The 20,498-nt window shown below is 39.3% G+C and overlaps 1 long non-coding RNA gene across 3 annotated transcripts in view; it reads left to right on the forward strand.

The window, feature by feature from the left end:
• LOC104005210 (uncharacterized) overlaps positions 1 to 20,498 on the forward strand; it is a 92,056-nt gene that overhangs the window by 18,410 nt on the left and 53,148 nt on the right. For 2 of the 3 annotated variants that reach the window (XR_010149754.1, XR_010149755.1), the window contains exon 4: positions 10,324 to 10,437. The exons of the other annotated variant lie outside the window; for it this stretch is intronic. This is a non-coding gene — a long non-coding RNA (uncharacterized LOC104005210). The remainder of the gene's footprint in view (positions 1 to 10,323; positions 10,438 to 20,498) is intronic. 3 annotated transcript variants of the gene reach the window in all.

Genomic DNA, 20,498 nt, shown 5'->3' on the forward strand with positions numbered 1-20,498 from the left:
TTTTCTTCCTGTTCTGGCCCTCTCACTTTCTCTTTCATTCATGTTGGTACCAATATTCCTGAGGGTGGCAAGCAGTTCACTATGGGAGACAGTCACTAATCTCTGGCCCAGAAAAGGGGACTTCCATGAGTGTGTGTGGATAGGCAGGACAGGAGAACAAAAGAATGACAGGAAATGTTTCCTCAGAAAGTCCTGCTAACCCTTGACCCCTAGCTCAGCTTAACCGCATTGCTCTGCTCACCTGAAGTTCTAATGGAACCTGTTTTCACTACCTAAGGCACTGTCTCTGTTAAGTCTTCCTGAGTACTTCCTAGAAAAGGTCAAATGCAAACAATGATATTTTACAGGAATATTGCACCTTCCATCCTGTCACCTGGAGTGTAAGAGACACAGTCACAATTGCAATGCACATAATGTCTCACATTAGCCATACAGGAATTATTTTAGGGATAAAATTCTTCCTCCTCCTCCTCATCATCATCATTGCTAGAACTTTACTATGCTGCGTTTACTGTGTCCTTGGTAGAGTGCTAAGCACATACCCTCATAATGTTGATTTAATTCATCAACATTATGAGATAGGGAGTATCAAGCTTCCCATACTGCAGCTAGGGAAGTCAATATTCCCCGAGGTCATATAGCTAGAAAAGATGAAGGCAGAGTGCAATCCTGGCAATTTGACTCCAGATCAGCACCGTAAACCACCCACCATGATCGCAGCAACAATGGACTTCTCTTTCATGCAGAACAAACATCTTGCTCACTTCCCATTTCTAATTGACTACAGCAATTGCAATTCTTGCTGAACCATTCTCAGCGTGTTTGAGTTACTTGAGGCATCTGACTGTAGGCTCTACCTATACCCTGATGCCAACTCTACTCTCATTTCTTGCTTTGCTGTTTTCTTGTAAAGCCTGTTCTTTGAGTCACCCTTTCTTCGAGTTTTGCCTGCCTCTCTGGCCCTGAGAAGTCACTTAAGTTTTGCTTTACCTGCTTTCTTCAAATGAAACCTTCTTTCTTGTAGCTCTTTTGTCTCTGCTTGCCCTCTCCTTCACCTCAGTCCTCCCTTTCTTTCCCTTTTAACCAGCCCAAGGCTTCCTCCACAGGAACATTAAAGGCTGGGAAAACACTTTACAAATTATAGAATATTGGAAGAATGTTAATTATTCATAAGAATTAAAATACCATTATTCTGTAAAGCAATCTAGTGTGGAGTGAAATGAGCATGTATATTGCCGTCAACCTGAACTAACTTTAAATTCTGGTATCACCACTGCCTCGATGCTTGTACTAGTGTGTATATAACCCAAGGATGTGAGTCAAGCTTTCTGAGCATCAGTTTTTTTTATGTTTAAAAGAAGGATAATAATGCTTACTTTACAACATGCTTGTGTTAGATTAGGCATCTGATGTTAGTAATAACCAATGTTTAGTAGTGCAACTAAGAGTCTGGCACTGTGCTATGGACTGAATTGTGTCCCCTCTCCCCAACACCAAATTCATCTGTTGAAGCCCTAAACTCCCATGTAACTGTATTTGGAGATAAGGCCTTTGAAGAGATAATGAAGGTCAAATGAGGTCATGAGGGTAGAGTCCTGATCTGATAGGATTAGTGTCCTCATAAGAAGAGAGCTGTGTCTGTCTCTCTCTCTCTCTCTCTCTCTCACACACACACACACACAGAGAGAGAGAGACAGAGAGAGACAGAGAGAGAGAAGAAAGAGGCCATGAGAAGATACAGGGAGAAGTCAGCCATCTGCAAGCCAGTTTTGGAGGCTAGGAAGTCCAAGGTCAAAGGCTGGACAATTCACTTTCCAGAGCCCTTACTGGATATTGAATTGGCCAGCACTTTGATCTTGGATTTCCCAGCCTCCAGAACTGTAAGAAAATAAATTTCTGTTGTTTAAGCCACCCAGTCTATGGTATTTTGCTATGGCAGTGTGAGCAGATTAATGCAACCCTTAAGTGTGTTACTTTCTATACGGATAGAAGGTAGGACCTATAATTATTTTTACTTACAGAAGAGAACATTGAACTTCAGAGTGACTAAGCAAAATATTTTAAGTCCCATGCAGTGGCACACCTGGGACTCAAGCTTAGAGCTGTCCAGCTCCAAATAAGGTTTTTAATCACTATGCCCCTTTGCATCCTTTAGCAATAAAATACACAAGTGGCCTGAGCAGTTCTGAGAAGATGTCACCTTTCCCCATAATATTTGGTCCAGATGTGTCCACTGGCCTTTTATCAGAATCAGGGCTGGCCGGGTACAGTGTCTCAGGCCTGTAATCCCAGCACTTTGGGAGGCCGAGGTGGGCGGATCACAAGGTCAGGAGTTTGAGACTAGCCTGACCAACGTGGTGAAACCCCATCTCGATTAAAAATACAAAAATTAGCTGGGCGTGGTGGCGTGCACCTGTAGTCCCAGCTACTTGGGAGGCTGAGACAGGTGAATCGCTTGAACCCAGGAGGCAGAGGTTGCAGTGAGCTGAGATCGTGCTACTGCACTCCAGCCTGGCAACAGAGTGAGATTTCATCTCAAAACAAAACAAAACAAAACAAAAACAGAATTAGGGTTGTCATTTAACCAATGCAACCTCAAGCCTTCCCATAAGAAATCCTTACCTCTTCTTGAGTTCTCTATCCAAATGTTATGTATGCTGAAAGTATTCATTGAGATTATAAGAAATGTTGTTTTTTACTTAAGAATACTTTAAGAGGTATTCATAACAAGTAAAATTGCAAATGATTTCTCTAAATGTTTACAAGGTTTTCCTAGGAAATGTGTGTCAAAAATATTATTTACTACTATTATTTTTTGACATAGTTTTTTTTCCAGCTATAATTTTATACTGTGGCTAATTAATCTACCAACTAGTGATTTATATGTAATTTAACTGAATGTCAGACATTGTTCAGATTGGCTGGTACTCTTTAAAAGAAGTATTCTCATCAGATAACTCAGAGCACCAGCTCTCAATCAATATTGCACAGTACACATAATTTTTAAAAAGAAAATAACATCACATCTATATTATAAATAAAGAAAATAAATTTACAATAATATAGTATTTCAATGTGGTTTAAATAGAAAATAAAATGAAACAGATATTTTCTTCTGTATGTAGAATTTGAATTTAACAGGCACAGATTGCTAAATAGAAGGTCAAGTATCATAGGAAGATTACCATCAATGACAAAATTTTCTAAAATGGTAAAAAGCTCTTAGTAAAGTTCCAGAATAAAACAAACAAACAAATAAACAAACAAAAAACAGTAAAACTATAGGTTAGTTCATTCCTTAATAAGGAGATAGGGATAAATTTGCTCCTATCCTCTGCTCAGGTTTCCTCTCTGCAGTGGTGCGATCTCAGCTCATTGCAAGCTCCGTCTCCTGTGTTCACACCATTCGCCTGCCTCAGCCTCCCAAGTAGCTGGGGCTACAGGCGCCCACCACCATGCCCGGCTAATTTTTTGCATTTTTAGTACAGAAGGGGTTTCACCTTGTTAGCCAGGATGGTCTCGATCTCCTGACCTCGTGATCTGCCCACCTTGGCCTCCCAAAGTGCTGGGATTACAGGCATGATCCACTGCACCCAGCCTGCTTTTTTTTTTTTTTTTTTTTTTCCCACCCAGGCTGGAGTGTAGAGGTGCACTGCAATCTCCCGCTCCCAGGCTCAAGTGATCCTCTCACCTCAGCCTCCCAAATAACTGGGACCACAGATGTGCACCACCATGCCCAGCTAATATGTTTTTGGTAGAGATGGGGCTTTGCCATGTTGGCCAGCCTGGTCTCAAACTCCTGAGCTCAAGTGATCCACCTGCCTCAGCCTCCCAAAGTGCTGGGATTACAGGTGTGAGCCACTATGCCTAGCTAGTCTGAAGTTCTTATTGCAATGAGAGTTGAAGACATAGATATGAGAGCAAAGCCAGGCAGGCAATTTCATCTAGGGAAATATCAGGGGAAAAGTGGACTGTTCTACTGGGATCGTGAACCAATAACCAACTAATCAAGAGATTTCTGGAATTGCTGCTGTTGTTTTGGAAGTTCTAGCCATCCACAGGACCCAGAATTGTCCCCAAAGACATAAAGCCAGAGAAGACAACTACTTGAAGGTGGTGCGACACTGCACCTGGGATGTGGACACCTAATTGCCTGTGGGCCACTAGAACTATTATTTCCCAGCTGGCTATGCAGGTTTACTCTGCTCATTTCATCAGTTTGTGATAATATCACCTGACATTTTATCCACTGTTGGATTTTTTTGTCAGAATTTTATGGATAATCTTCTTTTGACTTACATTCCAGTTTTCACTTCTGGAAAATTTAAAAAATATTAAAACCATGCAAAATTTTGTGTATATATGTCAGTTTGAGTTACATTCTAAGTTTAGATAATTTTTGTCTATTTCTGACATGAATATCTGGTAGTAATCTCAAAAATTCTGTGGGACCCAGAACAAGTCCTTCTTGTGTGAGATTGTCCCCACGCATTGCTGGATATGTAGTATCTCTGGCTACTACGCTCTAACTTCCAGCATCTCCCTACTCTTCCACTCCCACCCCTCATGTTGCCCCTATTAATTAAAATTCTCCCTAAAATGCAATCTGTCTTTCTTCAAGAGTCACTAATAGAGGTTGAAACATGGGATTTGGAGTTAAGAAGATGTGGATTCTAACTTTAATTTGCATGTAGGGGAAATTATTCAAAATTAAGACTGGCTTGGAGTTCAATCCTATACTGAATTCTTAGAAAGTTCCTTGAAACACTTGAACCAAATATAAAGTCTCTCTTACCTAGAAATTGAATAACTTTTTTCATTTAGTGAATGTTATGACTATCTATTATATCCTAGGGTTTTCAACAGACAATGGCAAAGGTGGAGGTAAATAAAATATGACAAAATATATCTTTGCCAATGGGAAGGAGCTGGAATCATAAAATAATTCAGGATACCCAGTTAAATTTGAACTTAGATAATCAATTAATTGTTTTTTTTTAAAAGTAAAACTATGACCCATGCATTGGGACATATTTGAATTTTATGGGAACTATCAATGCATGGGAATATTTATACTGAAAAATATTTGTTTATCTGGAATTCAAATTTAACTGGGTGTTCTGCACCTTGCCTGGTAAATCCATGTTAATTACTGGTGTGAGCAGACCAATATATTAGCAGTAACCCTCTCCTTGTCCATGATAAGTTGAAATACTTTGAAAGAATTTAACCATTAACATATCCACAAATTTTTTTGTTTTGTTTTGTTTTTGTTTTTTGAGACGGAGTCTCACTGTGTCGCCCAGGCTGGAGTGCAGTGGCGCTATCTCGGCTCACTGCAATCTCCACCTCCCGGATTCACGTCATTCTCCTGCCTCAGCCTCCTGAGTAGCTGGGACTACAGGCGCCCACCACCAGGCCCGGCTAATTTTTTGTATTTTTAGTAGAGACGGGGTTTCACCGTGTTAGCCAGGATGGTCTCGATCTCCTGACCTTGTGATCTGCCCACCTCAGCCTCCCAAAGTGCTGGGATTACAGGCGTGAGCCACCGCACCCGGCCTAACATATCCACAAATTTTGAAGCCAAATATACCTTCATATGTAGATGAATGATTATATTTAAGAAATCATCCATCAACAAATAAGTCAGCTCTCTAGGCAATTGGTAGAAAAACAAGATTTCTACTTCTAAGAAAATATGTAATTTTATAAAGACACTAATTGTAAAGAATTTAAACTCTGTTTCTGAATCTGGGGACCCAAGGCTAGGCTTCACCATTCCTCTGAAATAGTAGGTAATATTGTATGTATCTCCACACTTTTCCAAGGAAGAGGATCATTGCATTTGTCAGATTCTGAGAAACTTTTAAAACACAAAACTTACTAAGAATAACTTGACTCAAAACAAAGTTCACACTTCAGGATTGATAGAAATGTTTTGTATCTTGATTGTGGTGGTGGTTACATGTATGTATTTATGTACCAAAAGTCATAGGACCATACCCGAAACTGGTGAATTTTAATCGTATCTCAATTAACTTAACAAAAATTTTAAAAAATTTGTATTAAAAAATCAAAGTTCAAAACAACACAGAGAATAAACCAAGGACTACTTATTATTTTTCCCAAACATATATTTTCCAAGAATTTCACTCCCTCTGCTGAAATTCTTCATTCCAGAGAGAGGTCACTTAAGTAATATAACTCCTTGGGAGAACCAGATAACATCATTCAATATGTTCAAAAAGGAGCAGTATTTCCAATACAATTAAAGCATTTTCTCTCCAGATTTCCTTTTCTTATCTCTTTTTGAAGTGAAATAAATCAGAAAGACAACAGAAACTGATGGACAATTTTATTTTTTAATCATTATGCCACATATGCCCTCTAAAGTGGCTTTACTTCTGTCCCCAAATATGTTTTTCTTGCCTTGCTAGGAGCAGCATCACTATTGATTTAATCAGCATGATGCCTGGCCTGCCAGGGAGTTATGCTCTTAGACTAATTGCCATTCACTCCTTGCCATGGTCTGAATGTTTGTGTCCCCTCAAAATTCATATATTAAAATCTTAACCCCCAAGGGAATGGATTAGGAGGTAGGCTCTTTTGGAGGTGATTAGGCCATGAGGGTGGAACCCTCATGAATAGGATTAGTGCCCTTATAAAAGAGACTCCTCTCTCCTTCCATCAAGTGAGGACAAGTGAGGACACAGCAAAAGGCACCATCTTTGTATGAGAAAACAGGCCCTCGCCAGACACTGAATCTGCCAGTGCCTTGACCTTGGGTCCTCCAGCCTTCAGAATGTTGAAAAACAAATTTTTGTTGTTCATATGCTACCCGGTCTATGATATTTTGTTATAGTGCTCCAATGGACTAAGCCACTCTTATATACTCCAATAATAAAAATTATCTCTAGTAAAAATCCTATTGTCCTAGTCACCTTTTATTAATTTTATTCATCTGAAAAATGGAACTAATATTGCCTGTTTGCAAGTTACTGTGCTAATTAATTTAAAAGGGCTTTATAAACTCTAAGGAACTCTATCAACTGAAAGTGTGGAAGCTAAAAGGCAAGAATAAGTCAGATGCCTAATAATCATAAAAAAGAACAAACCTTCACTACATATGAATCACCGTATACATTATCTCATTTGATCTTCAGACAACTCTGCTGCATCATTGTTATTATTATTCCCAATAGAAAAATACAAAAAAAGTAGATTGATTGTACCCAGATCATGTTCTTTGGTAAAGACAATGAGGTAAATCCATTTCTGACATGTCCACTCTAAAGAGGGTAGTGGGAATAGCTGAGAGGGCAAGATCTACAACACATTTTGCCCTTTATGCATTTGCACTCTGACTTTTACAAGACATCTCATCAAAGGCATGTGTTCAGATACTAGTATTCATCATACAAAGAATTTGGGTTCTCTTTCTTGCTATCTCTCTGCACACATGCACACACACTTGTACACACACATATATAATGCACATATATCTCATATATATTGTATATATGTTATATATATATATATGTAGGCACTGCTACATAAAGTTTTAGCTTCATTTTACTTCTAGGAAAGCTATGAAAATTCTTCAAAAAAATTGCATAAGTGAAAATGACAAATAGAAAAATAACATAGTTCACGTCTGAAAATCAAATTAATGCCTTTTTATTAATATTTATATTATGTGATACTGGGAAACCATTACTTTGTTTTGATCATCTGAATTATGTCTGTCTGAAACAAGTTCGTATGTTAAAACATTCTTTGGTGAATAGATAAATTCCTCAGGGTCTTCTGGCATTTGCAGCTCTGGAAAAAAATCAGTCTGTGCTGAGAATCGTTACTTAGTATTTATATGTTCCTTTTTCTCACATTTGCAAAATATAATTTATGATCACTTTCTAAGATAAAGAAGAGTTAATTGCATATTGACAAGGTGTCTTCAAGAGAGGTCCTGAATTCCTCAGTTCTTTCTCGATCATAATCACCATCTACTTCTGATAACTGCAAAATAGCTGTTTATTGTAGTCCTTATATTTTACATTTTTCATTATCATTCACTGTGACAAGAAAAAATAAGTAGTATCACTTTGTGTAGGGTTTTGGGGCTTATGTGGGGTGGAGAGAGAGATATCTTAGTCATAGAGTTCACATAACCCTTTTGGGAAGACAGATTTTCCACATTCATGATCAATGATAATCCAGGTAATCAATTAACCTGCAGGAACTAAAGGACGTCAGTGTTCATGGGGGCCAGAGGATAGTTAGGCATTGATACTTGAGTAATAACAGAGAAGATATTTAACACTTACTATGTTCCAAACACTTTATGTGTACTTTCTTACTTAGTCCTCATTATAGTCTACTAGAAAGGATGTATTCCACCTCCTTTTTTTACAGATAAGCAAACTGAGGCACAGAAAGGTTAAGAAACTTGCTCAAGATCACCTAGTCAGTAAGTTGGAATTTAAACCCACCAAGCAATCTAACTCCAAAATCTCTACTTATAGTTCTCGAATAGTCAGTATATATCAGAATAACACGATTTCTATTACATAGTCAAGGAATAACTCTTCATGTCCTGTATTGGATGCAGTTCTCAGTCTTCCGAAATGATTATATTGCAAAATTACAAGTTCTGATTAGCTTCAAAGAGAGTGAATGATGTAAAACATTCAGGAAAAATCAGTATCAGGTGACATGAATTGAGGTTCATGAGTTTTGACAGTCAGCACAAGATCATATGTGAGGCGTTAGCTTACGGGAATGTATGTATCAGCCTCCTGGCCCCTGACCATGCTGTATGTTTTCCATTTTGCTCACTTCATTTTAGATGGGCTTGTTTTATTAGGGGAGATGCCTGAGTATGTAATCAATGACATGAAAACAGAACTTGGCAGCTGTCTGGGAGATTACAGATGTTCATATGTGGCCTGTGCACATGCCTACAGACACGCAGACCCCAACAGCAAAATCATCAAAACACTATATACTGCCTAGAAAGCCAATTAATGGTATCACCTCTAAAGTGACAGTGAGCTGGAGTCCAATTTATATTTAGCTGCATTGGGTTAGAATGTTGATGGAGTGATTCATGTAAGAAAACCATCCAGGGTCCCAACACCATTCAAAATGCTTATTTTAATACTGATTTTTCTGGCAAAATGCTGTTTTAAGATGACAAGAAGAAAAAAGTCACACAAATTCAGACATAGCAGAATTGGCATGAAAACAAATCTTTTAAGTATTTTAGAAAACTTATTAAAGAAGATAAATTTTAAATTATGACTTAAGGTCAGTAAATCAAGGCTTTCTTTCCTAGAGAAGGTAAAGAACCACACAGACAACATTTCATCTTTTGTATATGTGGAAGCACTTTTGAGGTGTGTGTGGGTGTAACATGCATGCATGTGTATAAGTAAATCCTCCAAGAGGCGAGGAATAAACCTGTTGACCAACTCAGGGTAGCTATGGCATAAATATCAGAAAACTAAAGCTGATCTGATCAATAATTATCTGAAATAAAAAGAGTACATTTTACACTAACTTTTGCAATACAACCATGCTCCCTGAAACATAGAACTTGTTTATAAATTCAACTTGGACACAATCCAGGGAGTTTAGTTGTAGAAGTTAAAAAATAGGTAAATTATGAATTGGTTTGGTCTCCAAGTAAGTCTTATGGCATTATGATAAAAATGGCAATGCTGCTATAGTGAAATTTTGCACTTGAGGATGATACTGCTGTCATTTTAATGTGTGGAGATGGCTGAAAAGATGTTCCACAGTGCATACACACTTGATTCAAATTCCAAATTCTACCTATTATACTATGAAGTCTAGATGGTTCAGGCTATCATTTTTCCCTTGTACCTCCTACCTGATCTCACCTGACAATGAGCTCTGAAATTCCACGGGGTCTGACCCAGACCCATAAAGGAAAGTTCAGGGTTACTGCTATTTCCAATGCCAAGAAAATCCCCAGAGTAGGGCAGCCTAACACCCCTACCAGGCCCATGCCTCTAGATCACATCCCTTCAATCCATCTTTTATACTGGCTGCCAAAATGATAGTCCAAATATGAAAATCTAACATGAAACCTTGGTTTAAAGCCCTTAAAATGCTTCCCTAGTGCCTACAGGAGTAAATTGTAAATTCCTTTACTTGGCAAAGAACTTCAGGATCTGGCCACTGCCTAGAAGTCAAGTCTCATCTGTCATTTCTGGATTGCTGTTTGCAAACTGGCAATCTTGAACTACTTAGAGTTCTCTGAATGTTCCAGTCTCTCTGTTGGCACCCTGTCTTACACAGGCTCTTCCTGGAACAGCCTCCCAGCTTGGGTGCCTGACAACCTCATTCATTCTTCAAGCTTCTGTTCAAATGCTACCTCTTCTGAGAAGGCAATGCTTCCAGAGGTCTTGTTGGGTGAGTTCCCTGTGCTCTGCTCTCCAGTGGTCTTGTTGGGTGAGTTCCCTGTGTTCAGGGAAAGCTGATAGTGTTTGGATGTTTGTCCCTTCCAAATCTCATGTTAAAATGTGATCCCCAATTTTAAAGGTGGGGCCTAGAAGGAGGTGTTTGTTTCATGGGGGTGGATCCCTCATGTATGGCTTGGTGCTATCTTCAAGGTAATGAATTACCTCAAAGTATATTAGTTACTATGATATCAGATTGTTAAAAATAGTCTGGCACTGCCCCCGACCCTCTTGCTCCCTCTCCCACCATATGACATGCCAGCCATCTTACCTTCTGCCATAAGTAAAAGCTTCCTGAGGCCTCATCACAAGCTTAGCAGATGTCAGTGCCATGTTCCTTGTACACCCTACAGAACTATGAGCCAAATAAACCTCTTTTCTTTATAAATTACCAAACTTCAGGTATTTCTTTATAGCAATGCAAAATGGACTACTACAATAATCAACTAGAAAGAGCTTTTTATGAATGACTGACAGAACCATCCTAACTACTTAAAATACATTTTTCTGTGGTGGAGGTTTTAAAGACTATTATTCATTCTTTCAGTCTGTCCAGAGTCACCCAATAAAGTTGCCAACAACTGATGACCAAAATCAACCTATGAATGCGCATTCTCCAAGTGATTGCTCTCTCTAGTACCTTGGTAAAGAATATGAGGCAGTATAGTCCAGCAATGAAGAATAAAGACTTAGGGGGACTGTCTTAGTTCATTTGTGTTACTATAAGGGAATACTGGAGGCTAAATAATTTGTAAAGAACAAAGGTTTATTTGACTCATGATTCTACTGGTTGAAAGACTGAGCATCTGGTAAAAGCCTCAGGCTGCTTCCATTCATGGCAGAAGGCGAAAGGGAGTCCGTGTGTGCAGAGATCACATGGTGAGAGAGGAAGCAAGAGAGTGAGAGGCGAGGTGCCAGGCTCTTTTTAACAATCAGATCTCAAAGGAACCAACAGAGCAGGAGCTCACTCACTACCCCCCAGGGAGGGCATTAATCTATTCATAACATATTAGGCATCTCCCATTAGGCACCACCTCCAACACCGAGAATCATGTGAAATTTGGAGAGAACAAACATCCAAATTATAGCATTCTATCCCTAGTCCCACAAATCTCATGTTCTTCTTACTACAAAATACAATCTTTTTTTTTTTTTTTTTTTTTCGTTTTTTTGAGATGGAGTCTTGCTCTGTCGCTCAGGCTGGAGTGCAGCGGCGCGATCTGTGCTCACAGCAACCACTACCTCCTGGGTTCACACCATTCTCCCGCCTCAGCCTCCCGAGTAGCTGGGACTACAGGCGCCTGCCACCACGCCTGGCTAATTTTTTGTATTTTTAGTAGAGACGGGGTTTCACCATGTTAGCCAGGATGGTCCAAATCTCCTGACTTCATGATCCACCTGCCTCGGCCTCCCAAAGTGCTGGGATTACAGGCGTGAGCCACTGTGCCCAGCCAATCATCCTTTTTTAATAGTCCTCAAGACCATGTCTATGGCTCATGCCTGTAATCCCATCACTTTGGGAGGCCGAAGTGGGCAGATCACTTGAGGCCAGGAGTTTGAGACCAGACTGGCCAACATGGTGAAACCCCATCTCAACTAAAAATACAAAAATTAGCCAGGCATGGTGGTGCACACCTGTAATCCCATCTACTCAAGTAGCTAAGGTGCAGGAACTGCTTGAACCCAGGAGTTGGATGTTGCCATAAACCAAGATCGTGCCACTGCACTCCAGCCTGGGTAACAGAGTGAGACTCTGTCTCAAAAAACAACAACAACAAAAAAAAAACAGGCTCCAAGTCTTAACTTGTTCTAACATCAACTCAAAAGTTCAAAGTCCAAAGTCTCATATGAGACTCAGGGAAAGTTTCTTCCAACTATGAGCCTGTAAAATAAAAACCAAATTCTTTTCTTCCAAGATTCAATGATTATCAGGCATTGGGTAAACACTACTATTCCAAAAGGGATAAATTGGCAAAAAGAAATGGGTAACAGGCCTCAAGTAAGTCTGAAACCCAGTAAGGCAGACATCAAATCTGAAAACTCCAATATACTCTCTTTTGACTCCATGCCCTATATCCTAGGCACACTGGTGTGACTGGTAGGCCACATGACTGCTTCACAGGTTGGCCTGTGACTAAAATATCTCTGGATTTTCCAGGCTGTGGTTGCATGCTGCCAGAGGGTCTATAATTCTGGAGTCTGGAGGATGGTGGGCTTGCTCCCACAACTCCACTAGCCATTGCCCTAGTAGAGGCTCTTTGCTGTGGCTCCACCCCTGTGATAAGATTCTGTCTGTCAAAAAGCACCCTGGCTTTTTGATACACCCTCTGAAATTTACATGGAAGCTTCCAAGTCTCCACCACTCTTGCATTTTGGGAGACTGTAGACTAAGCACCACATGGACACTGCCAAAATTTATGGCTTGTGCTCTCTGGAACAGCAGCCCAAGTAGTAACTGAGGCTGTTTAAGCCACAGATGGAGCTAGAGCAGTGGGGATGTAGAAAGCAGAGTCTCAAAGCAACACAGGGTACCAGCATCCCAGGGCTACCCCACAAACCATTCTGTCTTTCTAGGCCTCTGGGCTTATGATGACAAGGCAGAGTGGAGCTGCTATTACTCATTTTGTTTGAAAATTGAGATGAATAGAGTAGGGTTTTATTTTTTTCCAAAAACATAATAATAATATCTACACTTACTTACAGCTTATTATGTGACCAACACTATCATAAGCACTTGTTGCACATATACAATTTATTTAATCTTCACAACAATACTCTGAGGCTTGTACTATTAGTATTTTCATTTTACAGATGTAAAGGCTGAGGCAAAGAGAGTAGTGGCAGAATTAGGTCTCAGTTTAAGGTGGTCTGACCCCTCCTACAGTTTGGATATTTGACTGTTCCAGGCCTCGTGTTGAAATTTGATCCCCAATGTTGGAAGTGGGGCCTAAGTGAGAAGTGTTTGGGTAACGTGGGCAGATCCCTGATGAATAGATTAATGTCCTCCCTGGAGGGGCAGGTAAGTTCTCATTCTATGAGTTCCCATGAGAGCTAGTTGTTAAAAAGAGCTGGGCACCTCCTCTCTCTCTCTTGCTTCCTCTCTCACCATGTGATCTCTGCACACCCAGCTCCCTTTCACCTTCCACTGTGACTGGAAGCTTTCTGAAGCCCTCATCAGAAGCAAACATTAGTCCCATGCTTCTTGTACCATTTTCATAACTGTGAGTGAAATAAACCTCTTTTCTTTATGAATTGTCCTGCCTCATGCATTCCTTTATAGCAATACTAAACAAACTAAGACAGAAAATTGGTACTGGAGAAAAAGGCATTTCTATAAAGATACCATGAAATAAAATGCAGAAGAGGCTTTGGAACTGGGTAATAGACAGATGTTTGGAGAGTTCAGAAGACAGGAAGATGAGGGAAAGCTTGGAACTTTTTAGAGACTAAGAGGTTGTGACCTAGATGCTTTTAGAAATATGGACAGCAAAGGTCAGGCTGACAAGGTCTCAGATAGACATGAGGAACCAACTGGAAACTAGAGCAAAGGTTCCCCATGCTACACCTTAGCGAAGAACTTGGCTGTATTTTGTCCATACCCTGGGGCTTTGTGGAAGGCCAAACTTAAGAGTGATGACCTAGGGTATTTGGTAGAAGAAATTTCTAAGCAGTAAAGCATTCATGATGTGGTGTGTCTACTTTTAATAGCTTATGATCACATATAGTAGCAACAGAATGATCTAAGGTGGAATTTATAATTAAAAGAGAAACAGAGAGCAAAAATTTGGAAAATGTGCAGCCTGGCCATGTGGTAGAAAAGGGAAGTGCATTGTCAGGAGAGGAATCCAAGTGTGCTGTGAAACAACCACTTTCTAGGAAGATTAGCAGGACTAAAAGGTAACCAGGTGCTAATTAATAGTTAAGACAACAGGAAAAAGGCCCCGAAGCCATTTCAGAAATCTTTGAGGCTGCCCTTAGGTCCAACCTCCCCATGTACTACAAACAACAAATAACGATGGGCCACTTATCAGGCGAAATTCACCTCCGATATTTCTTGTAGGTTCTTTTCTATTTTCCCTAAGTGTCAGCCAATCTGAGAAATAAAGGGACAGAGTACAAAACAGAGAAATTTTAAAGCTGGGTGTCCAGGGGAGACATCACATGTTGGCAGGTTCCGTGATGCCCCACAAGCCGCAAAACCAGCAAGTTTTTATTAGTGATTTTCAAAAGGGGATGGAGTGTACGAATAGGGTGTGGGTCACAGAGATCACATGATTCTTCACAAGGTAATAAGATATCACAAGGCAAATGGAGGCAGGGCGAGATCACAAGACCACAGGACCGGGGTGAAGTTAAAATTGCTAATGAAGTTTCGGGCACGCATTGCCATTGATAACATCTTATCAGGAGACAGGGATTGAGAGCAGACAACTGGTCTGACCAAAATTTATTAGGCAGGAATTTCCTCATCCTAATAAGCCTGGGAGTGCTACAGGAGACCCGGGCTTATTTCATCCCTCTGCTATGACCGTAAAAGACAGCCATCCCCAAAGCAGCCATTTCAGAGGCCTCCCCTCAGGGATGCATTCTTTCTCAGGGATGTTCCTTGCTGAGAAAAAGAATTCAGCAATATTTCTCCCATTTGATTTTGAAAGAAGAGAAATATGGCTCTGTTCTGCCCAGCTCACCAGCAGTCAGAGTTTAAGGCTACCTCTCATTCCCTGAACATTGCTGTTATCCTGTTCTTTTTTCCAGGTGCCCAGATTTCATATTGTTCAAACACACATGCTCTACAAACAATTTGTGCAGTTAATGCGATCATCACAGGGTCCTAAGGCGACATACATCCTCCTTAGCTTACGAAGATGATGGGATTAAGAGATTAAAGTAAAGTCAGGCATAGGAAATCACAAGGGTATTGATTGGGGAAGTGATAAGTGTCCATGAAATCTTCACAATTTATGTTCAGAGATTGCAGTAAAGACAGGCATAAGGAATTATAAAAGTATTAATTTGGGGAACTAATAAATGTCCATGAAATCTTCACAATTTATGTTCTTCTGCCATGGCTTCAGCCGGTCCCTCCGTTTGGGGTCCCTGACTTCCCGCAACAGCCACTAATGCTCAAAGACACGTGAAACAGTTCCTTGGGATCTTGTCTCTTTTTCTCAATGAGCTGCTACTCTATTTTTAGCTCTACCTGGCCTCCAGGTCTTGGTCTTTCAACCTGTGCTCGATCTGGTCACTGGGCATTCAGGAGTGTTGTTTGTGTTGTATCTTTTAGAAATCTACTTTAAATTTTGCTCATAACTTTGACTGTGGCTTGCCCAATGGCTCTCCAGTCCTGTGTTAGCTCCAGTAAAATTCTCAGCAGTGGTTTCTCAGAACTCAGCCAAAACAGTGCCAACATTACTGGCCCCCCAAAATGGAAAGCAGTTGTGTGGAGGGGGAAAATTTTGACTTTGCAAGCAGGAAGTGACTCACAAAGAACAGCTTTCTTTAATCACTCTGTAGGTATCGGGTTAAAATGACTTATTTCCTTGGTATTCCCTCTGGATTAGACTTTCTGGGCTTTTCCTCATTATGGGAGTGGTAAAAAGCTGGAGAACATGGACCTGAGAGGAAGTTCCAAGGGGGTAAAGAGTTCTAAGGTTGTACCAGTTCTGCTGGAGCCTAAGCCTTCAGCCAGATGCTCCAAAGAAAACCCTGTGGCCTAGTCCAGACCACCAAAGGCCAAGGCCCAGTAGTTATAATAAAAGTATTCATTGTATTGATAAATATTCACTCTCAGAAATTGTTTCATGAATCTGCAGTAGTGGTAGTTCTCATGAAGAATTTGAGAGTTTTGAATCCCAGACAATGCAATTTTCAGATACTGATGTTATTTTAAAGTTTGAAGTTTCAATCATTTGGTCAATGGATACTTTGCTCAGAAAATCATCTCATTTCCTAAGATTATAAAATCTTATGATTAGAAATTATCTTAAAGGTGTACTATTGAACGCAGATCCAACCTCTGTTGGCTGCTGCTGCTGCTGCTACTACAACCTAACATTATAAGTGTAGGCTGCCTTATTTAACCTTTTTCTTCAAGATTTCCATATATACACTCCTTGACCTGGTGTGCCAATGCATAGGTGTTCAGTTACACCCCTTGACCTGGTGTGCCAATGCATAGGTGTTCAGTTAGCATTGCATAGGCATGTTATATATCCAAAAAGGAAGACCCAACATAAATTACAAATCTATAAATCCAATTATGACCCAGAGTGGGTATAACAATTTTACATTTAAGATTTTCTACTCATTTTCTGAGTTTCTAAAGTCATGCTCCTGCGGAAAATATTCTTTTGTCCATGCCTTGAAGAAATAACCTAGGATCTGAGTTTATTCACAACCTTCTAATATTTTGCCAGGGGAACAGCCTTCTGGTAATTTGATGAGAGTGTTGTCCATAATTTATTCCATCCTATTCTATTATGTGCTTAGGTTCAAATAACTTTATTGATATCCCTCTTGGTTGAATCTAAGGTACAGTCATAAAATCTAGGTGCCTGGAAAAAATCGAGTAGAAGTAGAAACTATAATCTAGCAATACAACACATTCTGACTGTTGCATACAATTACAACTAATATCAATTGGCCCAATATGCACACAACCATTCCAGAAAGACTCAAGTGTGAAAAGGACAGGTGGCAATCTAATTAGAATATGCGAACAAATTGGCTGGATATTGAATTGTACCTCTTAATGAACAGGGGAAATACAGAAGGAAGTTTTAGCTAAATGTTAACATAAGATGAAAATGCTTCAGAGGATTGCAATCAGCCAATGTTCTCACTCAGTCCAATGCCAAATTGGAAGTAAACAGTCAATAACCTTTTTAGTTTCTTTAGGGAATGTTTTCATCAATAGGATTTTTTGGCTAAAACATAGTTTCTAACTTTTTTCTTAAGGCTAGTCTCATTGCTAACTTTATAAAAATAACTTTGTCAAAACCAAACCATACTTCAAAAGAATTCTGCCATATTACCATTAAATGAGGCTATATTTAAATAGCAGTGGTACCAGAACTGTCTATTCATAAAAGGTGCATTTCTACACACCTTTCCTTTACATAAAATCAAATACAAAAGGCCATGGATAAATTTTCTGCCAACTCAGTTGGAGCTAGAACCATTTTATTTTTCCAAATTGCAGTAGTGGCAAGACTGAAAGTCCCTGCCATAAAAGACAAATCATATGGAAACTGAAGACAGAATATTTGGGGCAAACTGGGGGGTTTAACAAGGCTTTTGTGACTGCAATTAAATTCCTGTGAAGGCCTGGTTTTAATCCCAAATACCAAGTGGACCCCTTCATTTATTTGTCCTAAATTTAATTCAAACAAACATATCCCAAACTAATCCATTATTCCTCCCCCACCTTATTTTGTACAACTCTGATCTTTTTTCTGGTTTCCCCTGGCTCAGTTACAAAGGACTTACAAACTCAAATATATATAAGAATTTAGCATACAAAAGTGGTACTTCCTGTCAGTAAGAAAATATGGGTTATTCAACAAATGGTGAAGAAAAGTAAGATCAGAAAGTAATAAACCATTTGGAGGAAAAAACCCAAAAAATTGGATATGTGCCCCATTTCATAAATTACTTCAAAGACCAAAAAGAATTAAAAAGAAAATATGGGTAATTTTTAAAAATTAACATAGAATGGGAAAAGCCTTTATAAGAGAGACAACTCAAACTATATTTAATTTTTCATGATTAATAGAATGACAAACAACTGGAAAAATTACATCCAGCATATTTAAAATATCAAATAATTATTTTAAATCTAATAATTGCTTAGCATATAAAGAATGTTGACATACAATCCATTAGGAAAAACATAGGCAAACAGCATGAACAAAGGGTACACACACACTCATACACTGCTATAAATAAATTTTAAACATATAAAAACATACTCAGCTGGGCATGGTGGCTCACACCTGTAATCCCAGCACTTTGAGAGGCCAAGGTGGGTGGATCACCCGAGGTCAGGAGCTCAAGACCAGCCTGGCTAGCGTGGTGAAACCCTGTCTCTACTAAAAATACAAAAAACTTAGCTGGATGCAGTGGCGTGTGCCTGTAGTCCCAGCCACTTGGGAGGCTGAAGCTAGAGAATCACTTGAACCTGGGAGGCAGAGGTTGCAATGAGCTGAGATCGCACCACTGCACTCCACCCTAGGCGATGGAGAAAGACTCTGTCTCAAAAAAAAAAAAGACAAAACAAAAAACATACTCAAACTTCTTTAAAATTACATAAATACAAATTAAAAATGTAAGAAGAGAGTGCTTTTACCTAATAGTCTGCTAATTCAGTCTGATTATAGAGCTTTTGGAAATCAGGGCCACCATATTTCACATGCCACGGAACTCCAGGGGCACCATTCATATAGGATTGCATGTTGTCCAGTATGGGAACCATGAGGAAAACAGGCCCTCTCAAACACTCACTGTTAATGAGATTATCAAAAAACGTACATTAATGTTTTAAATACTCTGAACTTAGAACTAGCATTTCACCTTTAGGGAATTGTCTTATAGTCACTGAGTACTGCCTTGCAGGGTATGCACTGTCAGAGAGTCCCATTCCCATAGTCCATGGTATAAATGCCATCTCCCTAGGAATTGGGTAAATGACTGACTTAGCTTCTCACAAATGTGTGCAAAGACATATGTGCAAAGATGTTAATTGCTTCAAATTTAGAATAGGCGAAAAACAGGAGAAAAAAATGTAATCCAGTAGGAAATTTGCTTAAATCATTCATAGTACATACAGAGAATAGCAGAAGATGCAGCCATTAAAAGAATGAAGCAATAGTTCTCAATAGGTGCTAATTTGGAGAGATCTCTAAGCTATATTTTTAAGGAAAAAGCAAAGTTCAGAGCAGTGCAAATTATGCTCTTATTTGTATTTTTTGGAGTATGTGTGTGTGCGTGTTAAAGATAGCTAAACTTTTAAAAAGCAGATAATTTTTTCAGAAAAATGGCAAGAAGGAATTTATTAATGATGAATGCCATTAAAAAACTGAGTCAGAAACGGGACTGCTTAGTTGTCAATGTATACATTTTTTATGTTCTCTGAAAATATTATTCAGTTCATCTATAATAGTTCAACAAAATAAACATTATTTTAAAATTTTAATTTTCAATATTCAAATTAAAAACAACTATGACAGATTAGTAACATTTAAAGATTCTGAGGAAAAAAAATAGCACAGAAAAGGGGAAGTCCCCTGCCACCTCCACTAGAACAAATGCTGGTATCCACAGGTGGGAGACCCATAGATGGTTCACAACACAGGACTCTGTGCAGACAACTTCCAGTACCAGCCTGGAGCCTGGTAGACTTGCTGGGTGGCTAGACCCAGAAGAGAGATAACAATCACTGCAGCTCAGCTTTCAGGAAGCCACATCCCCTAGAAGGGATTGGGGCCCTATCTTCAGCCTCTTCAAACAAAACAATTAGCAGCCAAGAATTTTGTATCCAGTGAAACTAAGCATCATATATGAAGGAAAGATAATCTTTTTCAGACAAATGACTGCTGAGAGAATTCATCACTACCAATCCACCACTACAAGAACTGCTAAAAGGAGCTCTAAATCTTGAAACAAATTCTGGAAACACATCAAAACAGAACCTCTTTAAGGCATAAATCACACAGGACCTATAAAACAAAAATACAATTAAAAAAGCAAAAACAAAAATATACAGGCAACAAATAGCGCAATGAATGGAATGGTACCTCACATCTCAATACTAACATTGAATGTAAATGGCCTAAATGCTATACTTAAAAGATACAGAACTGCAGAATGGATAAGAACTCAGCAACCAACTCTCTGCTGCCTTCAGGAGACTCACCTAACACCTAAGGACCCACATAAACTTAAAGTAAGGGGCAAAAAAAGGCATTTCATGCAAACGGACACCAAAAGTAAGCAAGGGTAGCTATTCTTATATCA

The sequence above is a fragment of the Pan troglodytes genome, chromosome 13 (genome assembly GCF_028858775.2).
Source record: "Pan troglodytes isolate AG18354 chromosome 13, NHGRI_mPanTro3-v2.0_pri, whole genome shotgun sequence".
Lineage (NCBI taxonomy): Eukaryota > Metazoa > Chordata > Mammalia > Primates > Hominidae > Pan > Pan troglodytes.